The sequence below is a fragment of the Neopsephotus bourkii genome, unplaced genomic scaffold (genome assembly GCF_033783945.1).
Source record: "Neopsephotus bourkii isolate Nb327-2 ecotype Australia unplaced genomic scaffold, CSIRO-AGI_Nbou_v1 NB_1060, whole genome shotgun sequence".
Classification (NCBI taxonomy): domain Eukaryota; kingdom Metazoa; phylum Chordata; class Aves; order Psittaciformes; family Psittacidae; genus Neopsephotus; species Neopsephotus bourkii.
This window is the reverse complement of record NW_026901548.1, coordinates 3945777-3960544: the sequence shown is the minus strand read 5'-3', so window position 1 is coordinate 3960544 and position 14768 is coordinate 3945777. Positions and strand designations below refer to the sequence as shown.

At 56.0% G+C, this 14768-nt stretch overlaps 1 protein-coding gene across 9 annotated transcripts in view; it reads right to left on the bottom strand.

Annotated features, from left to right (window-relative positions):
- Positions 1 to 9368, bottom strand: part of CHD6 (chromodomain helicase DNA binding protein 6) — a 69278-nt gene extending 59910 nt beyond the window's left edge. For 8 of the 9 annotated variants that reach the window (XM_061361658.1, XM_061361663.1, XM_061361665.1 and 5 more), the window contains exon 1: positions 9116 to 9368. The gene's annotated coding sequence lies outside the window, so the exon portion shown is untranslated. Of the gene's footprint in view, positions 1 to 7845; positions 7871 to 9115 lie in introns of those variants that run through there. The other variant, XM_061361659.1, reaches the window with a different exon arrangement.
- Between the last annotated feature and the right edge of the window lie 5400 nt (positions 9369 to 14768).

Here is a 14768-nt window from a genome sequence, read left to right as displayed (position 1 = left end):
TCAGAGCCCTTTGTGCCTCTGTTTTCCACCTGCAGAATAGGGATAAAAATCGCCCTTTGCAGCAGGGCCACTGAGAAGACAAATGAGCACTTGCAACACACCTCAAGATCTGGCTGTAGACAAATAGGAAGAGCACATGTGACCCCCAGAGCAGATTTCCTGCTGGGATGGCACACCACCACCAGCTACAGCTTCAAATGGTGACCAAGACCCCACTGCCAAGAGTCCAGTCCTGCTCAAAATCATTCCTTCAGGTGTTTATGTCAGTCTTTTCCAGTTGAAACTCCCTGTGGATTGCCTTTACCCCTGCTAGCATCCAGCTGGTGTCCCCACACCCCTTTGGCTTGCTGCTGGTACCTGCCATCTTTCATATTCCCTCTTGTCCTCTTGCTATAACCACAGCAAAACAAAGGGTGACACAGGCTTTGCACCCTTGGGCCAACCTGTCCCTGCTTCATCTACCAAACAGCCCATGGGCACGTGCCCTAAGAAACACACCCAAGCCAGGAGCTGAATGAAACGTGGCCAAGCCATCAGCAGCTGGGCCTCAAGAGCACAGTCAGCATCTTAAAGCATCTCCAGGGCCCCGCAAGCAGGATGGACACCACTGCTTTGCCAAATGCCTTGTCTGTGCACAGGCAGCAGGCAGGGAAGGCTGCATGGTGCACGAGGTAAGCTCACAGCCAGCCTTGCTCTGCCCACCATGACCACATCTCATGCTTCAGGCACTGAAGGCTGATCCCAAGCTACATCCTAGTGTGTGACAAGTGAGCAGTTTCCCTCTGGGCTTGGCAGCACTGCTAGCCTAGTCCTAGGAGTCTCAAAACCTACATGGCAAAGAAAACTCACCTGGGTCTGTGCTCGCTCATACACAGTGAAGGATGAGGGGGAATAGAAGAGGTATCCATAAGCAAAAGGACATTTTGCTCCACTGCTCACTGCCAAAGCACAGGACACCTCCAGCACCAGCTTACAGAGGTCACTTGCTCCATGCTGCCCTGTTGGGGACAAGCTCCTGGCCATGGACAGGCTGCCCCTACCCTTCAGCACTGCCAGCCCACCCCAAGAGGGCAGAAAGGATGCCCAGCAAGACCCTGGCCTGTGGCAGTGCCAGGCACTGGGGGAAGACAACATCCCAAACAGCCCCAGCCTGGGAGTTTCCTGGATGCTGTGGTGAGGTCCCATGGCTGTTCTGGTTGTACATCCAAAGAGAAACTAGCAAACCTGTGCCCAGAATAGCAACAGGCAGAAACCTGCTGCTCTCCAGGCCTGACAACTTGCATAGGGAAGCACCAGACCTGTTTCCCAATTACCTAAAGGACAGGGAAAGAAAGCAAAACACAGCAAACTCTCCTGATGCAGTGCAGAGCAAGAGCACCCTTCACAAGCGGTGCTGCTATCCCTATGGTCCTCAGGTCCACAACCTTACACACACCTCTGGTTCAACTGCTCTGCCCAGCAAGGACTGGAACTCAGGATGTTCACCTCCAAAGGCTTCCAGTTTACTTTCAGTTTAACTGTCTGGGATGCAAGTTCTCCACAATCTCAGCTGAAGCTACTTTGTAGAACTGCCTTTGGAGTTCAGATGCCTTCTGTAAGGAGCCAATCCTATCATGTCAATGCTTCCTTGCAGTTGTGTCTTTCACATCATGCCAAGAAACACGGGAGGAAAGAAGGAGGGCAGCGCTGCCTAGCCCAAAGCAGAGCTGCTCACTTGTCACGTGTTGGGATGTAGCCTGGGATCAGCCTTCAGCGCCTGAAGCACAAGATAGGGATGCTGTTGATGGACTCTTCATTAGGGACTGTAGTGACAGGACAAGGGGTAATGGGTTAAAACTGAAACAGGGGAAGTTTAGATTGGATATAAGGAAGAAGTTCTTTCCTGTGAGGGTGGTGAGGCACTGGAATGGGTTGCCCAAGGAAGTTGTGAACGCTCCATCCCTGGCGGTGTTCAAGGCCAGGTTGGACAGAGCCTTGGGTGGCAGGGTTTAGTGGGAGGTGTCCCTGCCCGTCGCAGGGGGGTTGGAACTGGATGATGGTAAGGTCCTTTCCAACCCGAACTATTCTATGCTGGGCAAAGCAAGAGAAGAGCCAAAAAGAATTTCATTGATTCCTCATGTGGAAATGCTTGGAATTCAGCAGCACCAGGTTTCATTCCCTCCACAGGATTCATTCAGACACTTGGACAGCCTTCTTAAACAGCAAGCAAAGCACCCAAAGTCCTGCCCAGACATGCTGCTAATAGAATGCTACCAAACACACATATGAAGAAGCAGGCCCTTCTGTCCCAGCTGATAAAGCCCTTCAGTTAGAGGCCAGCTCAGGAAGCAGTGCAGAGAGCATCAGCCTCACCAAGCTGGAGATCTCCACTTGCACAGGGAGGAAGCTCCTGCCAGAGCACACTGACTGCAGAGCATCAACTTTGTCAAGCTACCCAGCAGGCAAGCACGTGGCATCAGCTGCATCAAGCTACCAAGAGCCTACTCTTTCTGCTTGCCTGGCAGCAACACGAAGGCCAGGCAAGCAAACTCTGAACACAACAGTAGAGCACAGGTCTCACAGACCCATGTCCTGATACACTTTACTGCACATTCATGTCAGAAGAGCATGCCAACATGGATTTCACATCTCCTCTCCCTCCGTACCTGGGTAAGCCACTCGTTTTCTGACCCCTTCCTTCAGCAGATGTCTCTGGAGGAACCAGCACGCAAACAAGGCCCAAAAATCCACTTTGCTCTATGTCAGACAGCTCCCTCTCCCAGCTCAGGGTGGCAGAAAGAGCAGGAGGCAGAGCTGGCTCCAGGAAAGGGTTTAGGGGCACTGTGCAGAATTAACACCATACTCAGCCTGTCCAGAAACCAGAGAGCATCATCTGCAGGTAACCATATCTCCACAGACAGTGAGCTATGCCCTGTCAGATGTGGGCATAACAGGACCTATGGCCCGCAAGCCTGCAGTCACCTGGGCTGCTGGAGAGCCCACTCTAAGTGAAATTACAACTATTAAAGCTTACAAGAACCTGTGCCCATAGCAATCCACTCCTTCCTTTGCCTTCCAGATCCAGGACCCTGATCCTCAAAGCACAATGCGGGGCCGACCCAACTCAAACCCAGCAGGGTTATTCTCGGGCTGCAATTCTCACCCTCGGGAGCAAGGATGTGGAGCAGTTGCTGTGACTGACCCACGGCTCTGCAGCCACTTCTCTGTGGAGAAAGCAGGGTAACCACAAACCTCAGCACCTTCAGTGAGAGCAAGCCCTGCTTCAGGCAGCCTCCCCACAACAGCACCGCGCAGAGAACAAACAGAGCACAGTGTGCTGTCTGCGGTGGAGGAGAGAAACCTGCCTTTATGCATGCATGGAAGTGCATGCCGGGAAAAGCTCAGATACCCTGGTGAGGGGCACCCTATGGGGACTGAGAAAGATCACTGAGAAACAGGGCTCTGCTTGCCCTAAAGCAACAAGCAGAGGAGCATACAAATAAGAGCAATACACTGTGTGTTCCCACACCCTTCCCAGGCTAGAGGAGCACTGGGTGAAGCAAGGATGCACCATGTACATATACAGAAAAAAGAATAGCTCTCTCTCCTCCAATCCACAATTATCAGCCACCAAGCACTTCAGCTTCATTTTATCTTAAGTATGCTTTAAGTTCAACCAAAGCAGATGAAACATTTAGGGTTAAAGGTGCTTTGTGCACAAGACCTGGAGAACTCAAGGCAGTGGCTCACACAAAAATAGCAGCTTTGACAGCACATCTATAGCAAAGCACTAATGTTTATTCTTGTATCTAGGACTAACTTTAACTCTGCCTCGATGCACGTATGTAACAAGGCATTAATGCTTCTTAAAGAACCAATACCTCACCTACCTATATGGCAAAAAAGTGAAAATTGCCCCTAACTTTGCATCCCCCTTGATCCTGCGCATGGCACACAGACACATTGCTAACACTGGAACACACCTTCAAAGGCAGCCATGGACTGCAAGTTAAAGCCCAAAATGAAAACCAGAAAGCACATAAACAACTTGGTTGTCTCACTGCCTTCATGACTTCTGAAGAGGGGTTTAACAACTGCAAGTTCTGTGAAGGGAACTCGGCTATGTCCACACAACAACCAGTTATTTCCAGCGCCATATGGAGTAACCAAAGCACTCAGCAGTGGCTACTGATGTGGAGGGCCTGGTAGCTGAAGTCCTTCCATTAGCTGAAGTTCTGCCTTCAAAGAAACGCAATTGAGACACCTCCAGGGGAAAGGGTGGGGGATCTTCCACCCAGATCCTGCCTCCCATTACTGTAATGCAAAGCAGGGCTCCACAGATCCCACACTTTCATGGAAACATTCAGGAAACACAAACACTATGCAAATGGACACCAACAGGTGTAACTTTCCCCAGCTTTCAGCAGGGTTACCCCAAAAGGAAGCAATGAGTTACCTGTGCTCCAACCCAGACTTCCCATAACCGAGCTGAACTGCAGGAAGAGCCAGGCAAGAAGGTGCAGGAGGCTGAATTTCATCTCAGCAGTTAAAACACACAAGAAAACCCCCCAAACCAAACCAAACCAAAACCAACCCCACACCAAAGCAAGCAACCAGCTAACATGACCTATCCTAGTGCAACATTAGGGCTGCGTGGAGTTAGGACTGCACAAGACATGCTGTACCCCCTAGGATAGATGTTAACAGGGTCACCATCAGACTGCCACTGAGCAGCATCCTTCGAGGCAAACCGGGGCTGGAAATGTGCTTGACGTGCAACACACCTCTGCAAGTGCACCTCCAGCGCCCATGTGAAGAACAAAGAGGGACTGGGACTTTGTTCCCACACTTCTCACTTTCTTCTCTGGACTGAAAAAGGGTGCTTTGCTCCTGTTGGAGCAGGATTTAGACTCACTCCAGGCTGGGAATCCCCTAGAGGCAACAGGCTGCAGCATGGAAACAGCGCGCACCCCTTCACCTCCGGGCAGCATGTCCTCTGCTGTGGGAAGTATGGGTCAAGCGATCTCGGTGCCAACAGGACCACAACACCCAGCTGCTCCCTGCACACTGTGCCTATGGGCAGCGTATGGCAGGAGCCTTAACCCAGACACCAAACTCTCCCAGCTTTTAGCTGACTTCCCGAGGAGCGGGGTGAGCTCAGGCATTCCCCAGAGCGCAGCCACAACCTTTTCCTAGATATCGGTCAGGGACCTGCCTCCAACCTTCAAGCCCAGGCACAGCGTGCCAGGTATCTCCTACTGCTCAGGCTGAGTGGCCACATCCACCCTAACAATGCTAGAAATTAATAGCCACATATTGGCAGATTGCTGGGCTGCATACCAGATTTTCCCATATAAGGGAAAGTTGACGGCATTGTCCTATCGCACGGAAAACACATTGCACCAGCCTGAGACATTAGAAAGCAAAATCAGAGCCGCCTCATGCCACACGCTGACACCGCAGCACCGCCGTTTTCCCCTTTTCCCGACAGTTTGGTCGGCTTTCCCCAGCTCTGCTGTGTCCTGAAGGATCGCTGGAGGCACTGGCAGTGCTGGGATCGCAGCCCAGTGCTGCACAGGGACCCTGTGCTTCCTCTTCCTTCAGATTTTGGTCCCACCACCACCACATGCTGGCAATGCAGGCACTGACACTGCTCCCAGGGTGAAGCATAACTCTGCTTTCATGGGGGTTTAGGGTGCTGAGGACCAACCCTGTGCATTGTCACCAACACTGCCCACAGCAAACACTGCTGTTTGATTGTGCACAGATCATTCACCCTCATCATCTTCTCCTCCCTTTACAGGGCCTGTTGGCCCCCAACAACAGCTCTGCCCCTGCTTTCACAGACCAGAGCAAAGCCACCAGAGGATGATGCCACTGGCCCAAGCAGGAAACTAGGGTTGAGAGAGAAGTGCTTTCACTATGTACAGGAGCAATGACAACAAACCCTCTCGGCTCCCCAGAAGCCCAATGAGACATCCAGCACCGTGCTTGCCAAGCATCTCTTTAATACAACTTTGGAGACACCTCCCTTTTTCATGCTGCTTTCAAGACCAAACACACTGAGTCCACATTCCTGCGCCAAGGCTCATCAACCCTCTCCCCTCCTTCACAAGGACAAGCTTCTCCTCCACGCTGATGTGTGTGATACCGGCTCTTATCTCTGCAAACCTGAGACAGGCCAGGACAGCGCAGCTCCACATGGAACACAAAGAGCTGCTCTGGCAGCCGAGCTCTCAGCCCTGCTGCCTCACACAAACAAGTTCACTTGCTCCTGCAAACCCCTCTCCAAACAACACACACCATTAAAGTGAGACACTTTGTATTAGCCACCTGTAAAAGTCTGTGTGTTTGGATAAGCTCTTGAGAAAACAGATCTCTCAAGGAAAACTAAACCTTACAAAGTACTGAGACTACGCTTTGGGATGGGGAAAGGGGGCAGAGATTTGCTTTTTGGTAAAAAGTAGTCAGGAAAACAAGGGCCTCCTCCACCAAGCCACTAGGAATCACAGACCCCAAAGATAACCACAGCACTGACCTTCTGGGCTAACACTGGCATATCCAAGGCCAGTTGCTCAGAGACCAGCAGCTCAGAGACAGACAGTCTCCCCCAGTGCCAATACATGAGACAACAAAGGGAGAGGTAAACACAAGCCCTTTAAGAGACACATGCTACCAAACCAGCCAGCAGCACTCAGAGCAAGGTATGGAGGGACCCCAACAGCACCTTCCATAAGAGATGCACATTAATCACATCCTTTAGCTTCTCAGATACCCAAAGGCTAGTGTTCAACATATCCATACTAGCCTGCAGCTAGAAGGGACTGTAACTGCCTCCTCAGCAACAGGGCAATCAGTGCTGCTGCTTGGAGGATTGCCTCCAAGTCCTCTCACTGACTCTGGCTTTCATTTGAAGGATACTTACTGTGAGTTCAGCTGCACAAGGTACACACAGACATTTGGATGGGATGCAACTCTGCTAGTTATGCTTTGCAGCCTGAAGCACTTGAGGGGCAACATTCAGGCAGCTTCACCCCACCACTGCTGCAGGGAAGGAAACCCAACAGCAAGCCCCATGCTCCTGAAGAGCCCCCACGTCCAGGCAGCAGTACCAATCTGGAGACAAGCAGAATTAGCTTTTCCAAAAGCAAACAGTCAAGAACATGAAGCTTTGTAGTGGAAAAGGAATCAATTTTCCACTAAACAAGTGGGGAAGGAACCCAGTGGCAGCTCTGAACAAAACCAGCCCAGCTGGAGGGCAGAAGCCTCGAGAGAAACAACCTATTTACTCTAGGAAGAATTCACTCCCAGAGCAAAAATATGCTGTTATTGCTTCATACTTCAACAGCTGGACCAAAACAATGACTTCTCTGCAAAGCAGCAGAGCAGAGCCCCCGCATGAATGAGGTAAACAAGAGCGAGGAATGGTAGGGGAGCACCTACTCCTGTGCCATCACCTGAACAGGGCCCAAAAGCAACAGCAACACTTCAAGGCAGTGGGGAGAACACCGGCAGCGTGCAGTGCACTCTCTGCATCACCCTAACCCAGCTCACCCCACAACACTTCAAAGGATACAGGCAGCACCAGCTGCCAAATATCCATAGCCCTACAAGCGAATGGGTGAGGGATAAACATCCAACAACTCTAACCGCATCTGCCTGCCCCTGAGGAGCCCTGAATGCTGCCAGGGAGGCCAGTGGCTGCAGGCGGTGTGAGAGACCTACAGGACACTTTGCATAACCACATGAACCATCTCCACCCCTCTCCCTCATTATCCAACCCCCAAAGGCATTTGCTGCATTTCCCAAGCAGGAGGGAAACAACAAAAAAAGGCAGAGCTTTTGGCTAGGACCATTCCAACTTACAGAAGAAGGAAATCGAGCATTTTTCATAGCAAAAACACTGGAAAGCTCTACCACATCCAAGGCCTGCAGCAGACAGAGCAGAGCCGTGTGCCAGCGCAGCCTGCCTGGCCTCCGTGGACCCCGACTTCGCTTCGAGTTCAGCGTAGTTCTCAGGAAAGGAAATCGATAAACGGAGAAAACGCTGCTCCAGGCGGGGTGTGCACCCGGGGCAGCGATGCCGGCAGAGGATTCCTCTTCACCTTCCCGTTTGCGTGCGTTTCATGCACAGCGTTTACCCCTGTGACCCTCACGAATCGAGCCCCAAACCCACCCCACCGCCAGTGAGAGCCGCCGGTAAGCGCAGCGAGAGCCCCACCGCGCACACACCGCGCAAGCACCGCGCACCACGCGTGAGGCTGCGCGGGGCGGCTGCGGCGCGGCGACTGCAGCGAGCGAGACGCGGCTCCGACGTGACTGCGATGCCTCTGTTGTGACATGGCTGCAATGTCACAAACAGCCCCGCGTCCGCTCCGCGAGCGGCGGCACGGACCCGCCGGGCACAGGGACGAGCCCGTCGCGGCTCTTTCAACCGAGTGCCCCCTTCCATCGCCCCAGGTGCCCTTGCTCAGCGGGGGGCCGGCCCGCGGGGAAGCCGTGCCCCCGGCCCGCACACGGACCCGCTTCTCCCCCGCCCGCCAAGTTTAAAGCCTCAATTATCGATGTTCTTGAGCACTGCGGCCGCGGTGACGGCGGAAAGCTGCGCCCCTCGGGCGGGCTTCGGGCGCCCCGCATCTCGCCCGCCGCCGCGGTCGCGCCGCTCGCTGCGGGGCCGGGGGGCCTCGCTCCCCCCCTTCCCGACGGGAGGAGCCTCTGAGCAGCACAAGGGGGAGCCCGCCCCGCCCCCGGCCCCCCGCACGCCCCGCGGCTACAAGGGGGGCGTCGAGCCCCGAGCTGCCGGCCGGGCCCCGAGCTGCCTGCCAGGCACCGGGTAGGCCCGGGCCCCCCCACCACCACAGCGCTGTCGCCGGCCCCGGGGGGCGGGCAAGGGCGTTGAGGAGGAAACCACAGGGGGAACGCCGCCGCCGCCTCCCTTCTGCCGGCCCGTCCCCGCGGCCGGAGCCATGACAGGCCCGGCGGCCGCCCCGGCCCTGCCGCCCTCCGCCCGGCCCGCGCCGCCGCCGCGTTCATTCATAGCGCCGCCCCGGCGCGGCCCCGTCGCCGTCCCCCGCCCCGCTTCCCCCCGCCGGCCGCGCCGGGGCGGGCGAACGGCAAAGTTGGGGTCAGAACTTACCTAAAATGGCTCCTCGGCCGCCCCAATACAAACAGCTATTATTTGGTGAAGTTTAGCCCAGCACCCTGCAAGGACACCCTAACCTCGCCCGGGCACGCCCCCGCCCCGCGCCCATTGGCTGCCCGCCGCCGTGCGCCGGCTCCCATTGGCAGGCTGGCCCGTCAGCCTCGCGGCGCCCGCGCCAAGCTTGGCTGCAGCGCGCCCGCCGCTCGCTCCATTGTGCTCCTGTTTGCACCGAGGAGAGCGCGGCGGTGATTGGCCGCGCCACCGCCCCCGCGCGCCGCCGCCCCGCCCGCGCCCTCCACGTCCGCGCCCGCCGCTCGTTCCCCGGATGTGAACCGGAGCCCGGCCCGGCCCCCGCCGGGGGCTGCAGCAGGCACCGCCCACCCCGCCCCGCCCCCGGGCTGTGCGGGCCCGGCCCCGCGGCCTCTCCAGCGGGGGTCGCCTGAGGCCTCGGGCGTGCGAAGGCGCCCGGTGAAACGTCGGGGCCTGAGGAGGAGGCGCCGCTCCCGGAGGATGCTGGAGTCGCTCACAGCCAGACCCCCTCGGGGACCGCTCCCGCAGCGCTCCGGCGACCCCTCCTCCGGCTCGGCACCTTGGCCGTGAGGGCCGGCAGCGCCCGTGTCCGCCTCTGCCTGGGAAGGCGAGGGCTGCTCGGGCAGAGGAGCAGGGCTGGCAGAGCGCAAGCACCCTCGTCCGGCTGAGGCGCTCGGGGCAGGCTGGCACTGCTGGAGCGAACGAGCTGTGCTAGGACCCGGGGTCGACGAACCCAGCGCGGTCCCCCCGCAGCGGTCCCGCTCGCCGCCCTGCAGGGAGGTGCTGGCACTCCCGGCGCTGTACCCGCTGGAGCACGGGCGCTGGTGCCCTGCGCTGTGCGGCTGGCACCTTCCCTTTGTGCTTCCCGGCTTTCCGCAGGTGCTGCCATCTCCCGCTGGTCACGGGGGACACGAGTCCCCATGGCCTCACTGGTGGGAGGGCAGGCAGCAGCAGCGGCGGTGCTGGTGTGCTCCGGCGTTACTGGCACTGCACGCAGGTGGATCAAAGACAAAGGACACAGACAAGGGACGCAGATCTCTCACAGAGCTAACCCTCACCCCATTCCACACCTCCTCCATGTCCCTAACAGTGAGACAGAGCTTAGTTCTCTGCAGCGTTTATCATTTCTCACTTGCTCCGAGTCGTATCTTCAGGTCCTTTCTCTGCTTATAGGTCAACACGTGTCAAGTATTCCTCCGCAGTGCCTGCTCCTTTCCCTAGTCCTACCTACTCCTTCCCTGGCCACCAGGCATGCCTGAACCTAATCCTTCCGTTTTCATCCTGCGCTGGTCAAACTTTGGCCAACCAACACCATCCTTTGCTGTATCCTCCCCAGAAGATAACAGCAAAGAGTTTCCAGAGCAGCTCTTTGGCTTCTGCATGAAGAATGTCTGTAAAGGGGGAATTCATTGGTACTTTCTGACCAGAAAACCAAAGCAGCTTATTTTCAGATTAACCACTTTTTGGTCAGTTGGCCTCAAAAGAGCACCTAAGGGTGGTTAAATGACTCATTGCTGTAGGCGGGCCAGTTGTTAGGAAACACAAATCCCCTCCTGTTCTGGCAAACAGCACCTGGGAAGTCATTCTAAAACCTTCGCTATAGAGCTGCAGAAGTGCTGGTGGGAAGGGACCAGAGGAGGTTTGTTCATTTCCAGAGGTCCCTTCCCAACACCACATCCCATATTGGCTTTGCTTACCTGAATCATAGCACCCTCCATGACCAGAGATTCCATCACCTTTCTGATGTCCTGTGCCGAGGCTGCAGCACCCTGGCAAGGAAAGGGTTTCCTAACACCTCATTCTGAACCTTTCAGGACTCCTTTGTGGCTGTTGTTCCTTAATGGATCAGCATGACAATGGCAAGGATTTGACTCCATCATCCTTGCACTTTCACTGCTTACAGACAGCTGTTAGATCAGCTTCTAGGTAACTCTTTACCAGAAGGAACTGGCCCAGCTTCCCTGTATTCAAAGGCCTTATGTCCATCTTGGTCATCTGTCACTGATGCTTCTCACTTTAGACTCTGAGGTACACAGCCCCCTGTGAGAGCACATCTTTGAGAGCAAAACCTACCGTGTCTGTCTCTGCCCTACAGCAACCCCCATAAACTGATTCAGGAATGCCACAGAGGGGATTCTGATTTTGCAGAGATTTCCTCTGCCTGAAGCAAAGTTCGATTGCTTTGGGAAATGCTTTGGCTAAACCCGTCTCTGCCTGCATCAGCTCTCTCATGCCCGAGAAGTGGATATTCTCTAACACTGAGCATCTGAAGGCTGTAGAATCACACCAGCAGTAAAAGCATCCCTTATGCTCCCAAAGATCTTTTGGAAGGATTTAATGGTGGGCAGTGACACCCAATCAACCCAGGCAAGGGGGACATGCGGGTCCAGCCCCCAGGTCCTACAGGGACAGAGGTGTCAGCGCAGCCCTGCCGTGCTGCACAGCTCAGCTGCTGGGTGTCTCTGGTGGCAGCAAACCAGAAAGAAGCTGGAGCTGCTGGTGGTGGGCAGGGAACCCCTTTGGAACCCCAGTTTCTGCTGGCTCCCAGCCGGATCCATTGCAGCAGGAAGGAGAGTGCAACCCTAATGCAGCAGCACACGTCCTTCCCTTCCTGGCTGCTGAAGCACACCTATGCCCCTGTGAAATACAGAGCCTGCAGGCAGCTGGAGGGGAAGGAACAGACTTGTGAAGGCCTTGCTCAGGCTGTGAGCGTGCATGGGTAATGAACCAGTGCAAGCATCTAGGCAGAATTCTGTGCCTTAAGGACCAGCTTAGCAGGTCAGCTTAAAGCTGACTTCCCAGTACAAGGTGTGAAGGGCAGCTCTGAACCCAGGTGGGTGCTTGGACACCTCTGCTCAGGCCCATGGGCACTGCAGGTCCCCCAGCTCCAGGAGTCTTCAAACTCCCATACATCAGGTGATGGGGTCCTCTGTGGGCAGCTGAAGCAGTGTCTGAACCCTGCATGGGATCAGAGATGCCCCAGCCCAGATGCTTCTCGTCCCTTGCTCCCTGCAGGGCTCTCCTGCCTGCACTCCTGCTGCCGGGCTGTGGCAGGAGCAGCCAACCTCCAGCCTGCTCCATGGACCTCCATTTCCTCAGCCTTGGTTTGGGGAGCCTGTGAGGCCTCAGCTGGAAACTCCCTGCTCAGGGTTTCCTTGGATGTGGTTATTTGAGGAAACTCCCCTGCCCTCAGGAGCTCCTATCAGATAAATCACGATTGCTGTTGTAAATCTTCCTGCGGGACTATTTGGGATTATTAAGGGGTTTCCTGGGCTTTGCTGCCACGGATGATTGATGGCAGAGGAGACGGGGTGCTTTCCTGGACAGCCCCCCCTTGCCATCATGCTTCCCTGGGGCTGGGCTGCTCCGCATGGCCATCACTCACTGGCCCTGCAGTGAGCCCTCTGCTTTGTGCTGCTCTAAACCTGGGCACTGGCCCACGCTGCATCCTGCTCACGGTGCGGGGGTGAGTCTGTGATGGATGATGGAGCGAGGCCCCGGGAGCCTGAGGGAGGCAGTCCCATGGGGCTGGGGGCAGCCCATCTCCTCCCACAGGCTTGTACAGGGCACAGATTACACACAAAACTTCATGTCCATGGAGCCTTAATCTTCCTTTACTGCTGCTCTTCCGGGCTGGGAAGCAAAGGAGTGAAGGGGCAGCTGTGATGCGCTGCATCCTTGTGCCCCGCTCCTGCATCAGCGCCCGTGACCCTCACCATGCAGACCCCGTGTGTCACTGTCATAACGAGCGATGCTGGCAGGAGCTGTTATCTTCATCCAGTCAGACCTAACCCAGGGGCACCCTGAGGGCAGCAGCTTTAGCTGGGAGGAGAAGGATTTGCCAGCAGCAGTTTCCCATTGCTCCCAGTGAAACCCCCCGAATTCACTTTCTGCTCCTGTTCTGTGGCTCCTGTTCTTCAGGGCTGCAGCTCCCGAGTGCTCCCAATCACTCCTGCAGTCAATGCCAGCGAAAGGTGCTTAACATGCTGCTGCTCATTAGCCAGGGCCCTGAACCTGCCTCCCGTGTGAGCCCTGCCCATCCTGTGCATGAAGCTAAAGCAGAGCCGCCGGCCATCACCGCCCCTGGATGGAGACAGCAGAAATCACTAATTCAGCCCTCAGCTCCTCACGCACTCTTCCCCAGGGCATTTTCCTCTCCCTGCCTCCAGCTGGGTTTGCTTCCAGCCAGGTTCCCTCGCTAGGCTCCTCTTCCCGCAGGCTGAGCCCCGAGCAGGACATGGGGTCTGCTGCCCACAGGGGCTTCACTGCTTCCCCTTACCCCAGAGCTCACCCCTGTGATTCCCCAGCCCTGGCTTCGGTCAGTTCCCAAGGGAAGCTGCTTTGGTCTCCAGCCCCCAGCACCTCCCTGTGTGGCTCTGTGGGATGGCACCGCTATTGCCTTTGTGGTCCCTGAAGACCCCTTTGTCCCTTTGGGTCTCCAGGGGTTATTCTTGCCCAATTGTTCCCCCTTTTCCTCCTCACATGAAGCCAGCCTGGCCCCTGCTTTAAGGGTTTTCCATACGGGTGCACCCAGAAATGGTAACGTTCTAGGAGTGAAGGAACCTTTGGGACCAGCTGATGCCGATGCCACTGCCAGCTCTCCCAGACACCCCGCCATGGAGACTTCCCCCATGCTTGGGAAGAGCTTTCCCACTGCCTACCTTGGATTTCCCTGTGATAACTTAACCCTGCTCCTCCTTGTGTTATCCAGCACAGGCAGGTGAATCCTTTCCCCGTTACAGGAATCATTCACATTCCTGCCGCAGCCCCTCTGCTCTTCCCTACCCATTGAGCAGTCCCACATCGGGCTGGTTTTTCTTGCTGGTCATGTTTCCCAGGTCTCTGACATCCTTCCCTGGATCCACTCCAACCAGCCCAAAGGGCAATGTCCACAGGTAGCTGCCTTCTCCAGCCGCCGCTTCCTGCTGCTGTGGAGACAGGCAGAGCCCGCTCCAGCATCCCCGAAGCCCTCCTGGTTCCACATCCTGGTGCCGTGTTTGCTCCTTGAGTGCTCTGATGGGATTTATTACAACATCAGGTCCTTCCCCCCCACCCCATTACCTCTTGCTCCCCATTTCTTGTGCACACGATGGCCTGGCGGTGCTGCGGTGCTGCTGCCTTGGGCTGTGCTGTTCCCCAAGGCTGTTTATCTGATGTCACTGAGGGTGGTGTAGGGGGAGAGCTCGGGGTTAGGAATCTGCCTTCCAACATAATTCCACTCTTCCTATGTTCCTATTTCGGCTGCAAGTCCCGTATCCCATTATGTTACCTGCTGGCAGCTGCAGCGTGAAGGCAGAACCGAGTTGGGACCGAGCAGGGCCAGGCTGAAGATGAGCTGCAGCGTGCTTCCGAGCTGCCTTTGGGAACCTGGGCCAAAAGCCCTACAAACACCCTGCGTGTGAATGGAGGCAGTGAATGCCCCCAGCGCTGCAGTGTCCCCATCAAGGGCTTCCCCTTCCCACCCCACAGCATCAGCCCCAGCTTTGCCTCTCGCCTTCCTTTGCATGTGCTCTCATTGCCTTGCTCGCCCAAGGCTATTTATTTTCCTTTTGGCCTCCTTGATTTTGCATTCCAGGCTCATGGATTTACATGGATACCTGCCTGTCCACTGCTCCCC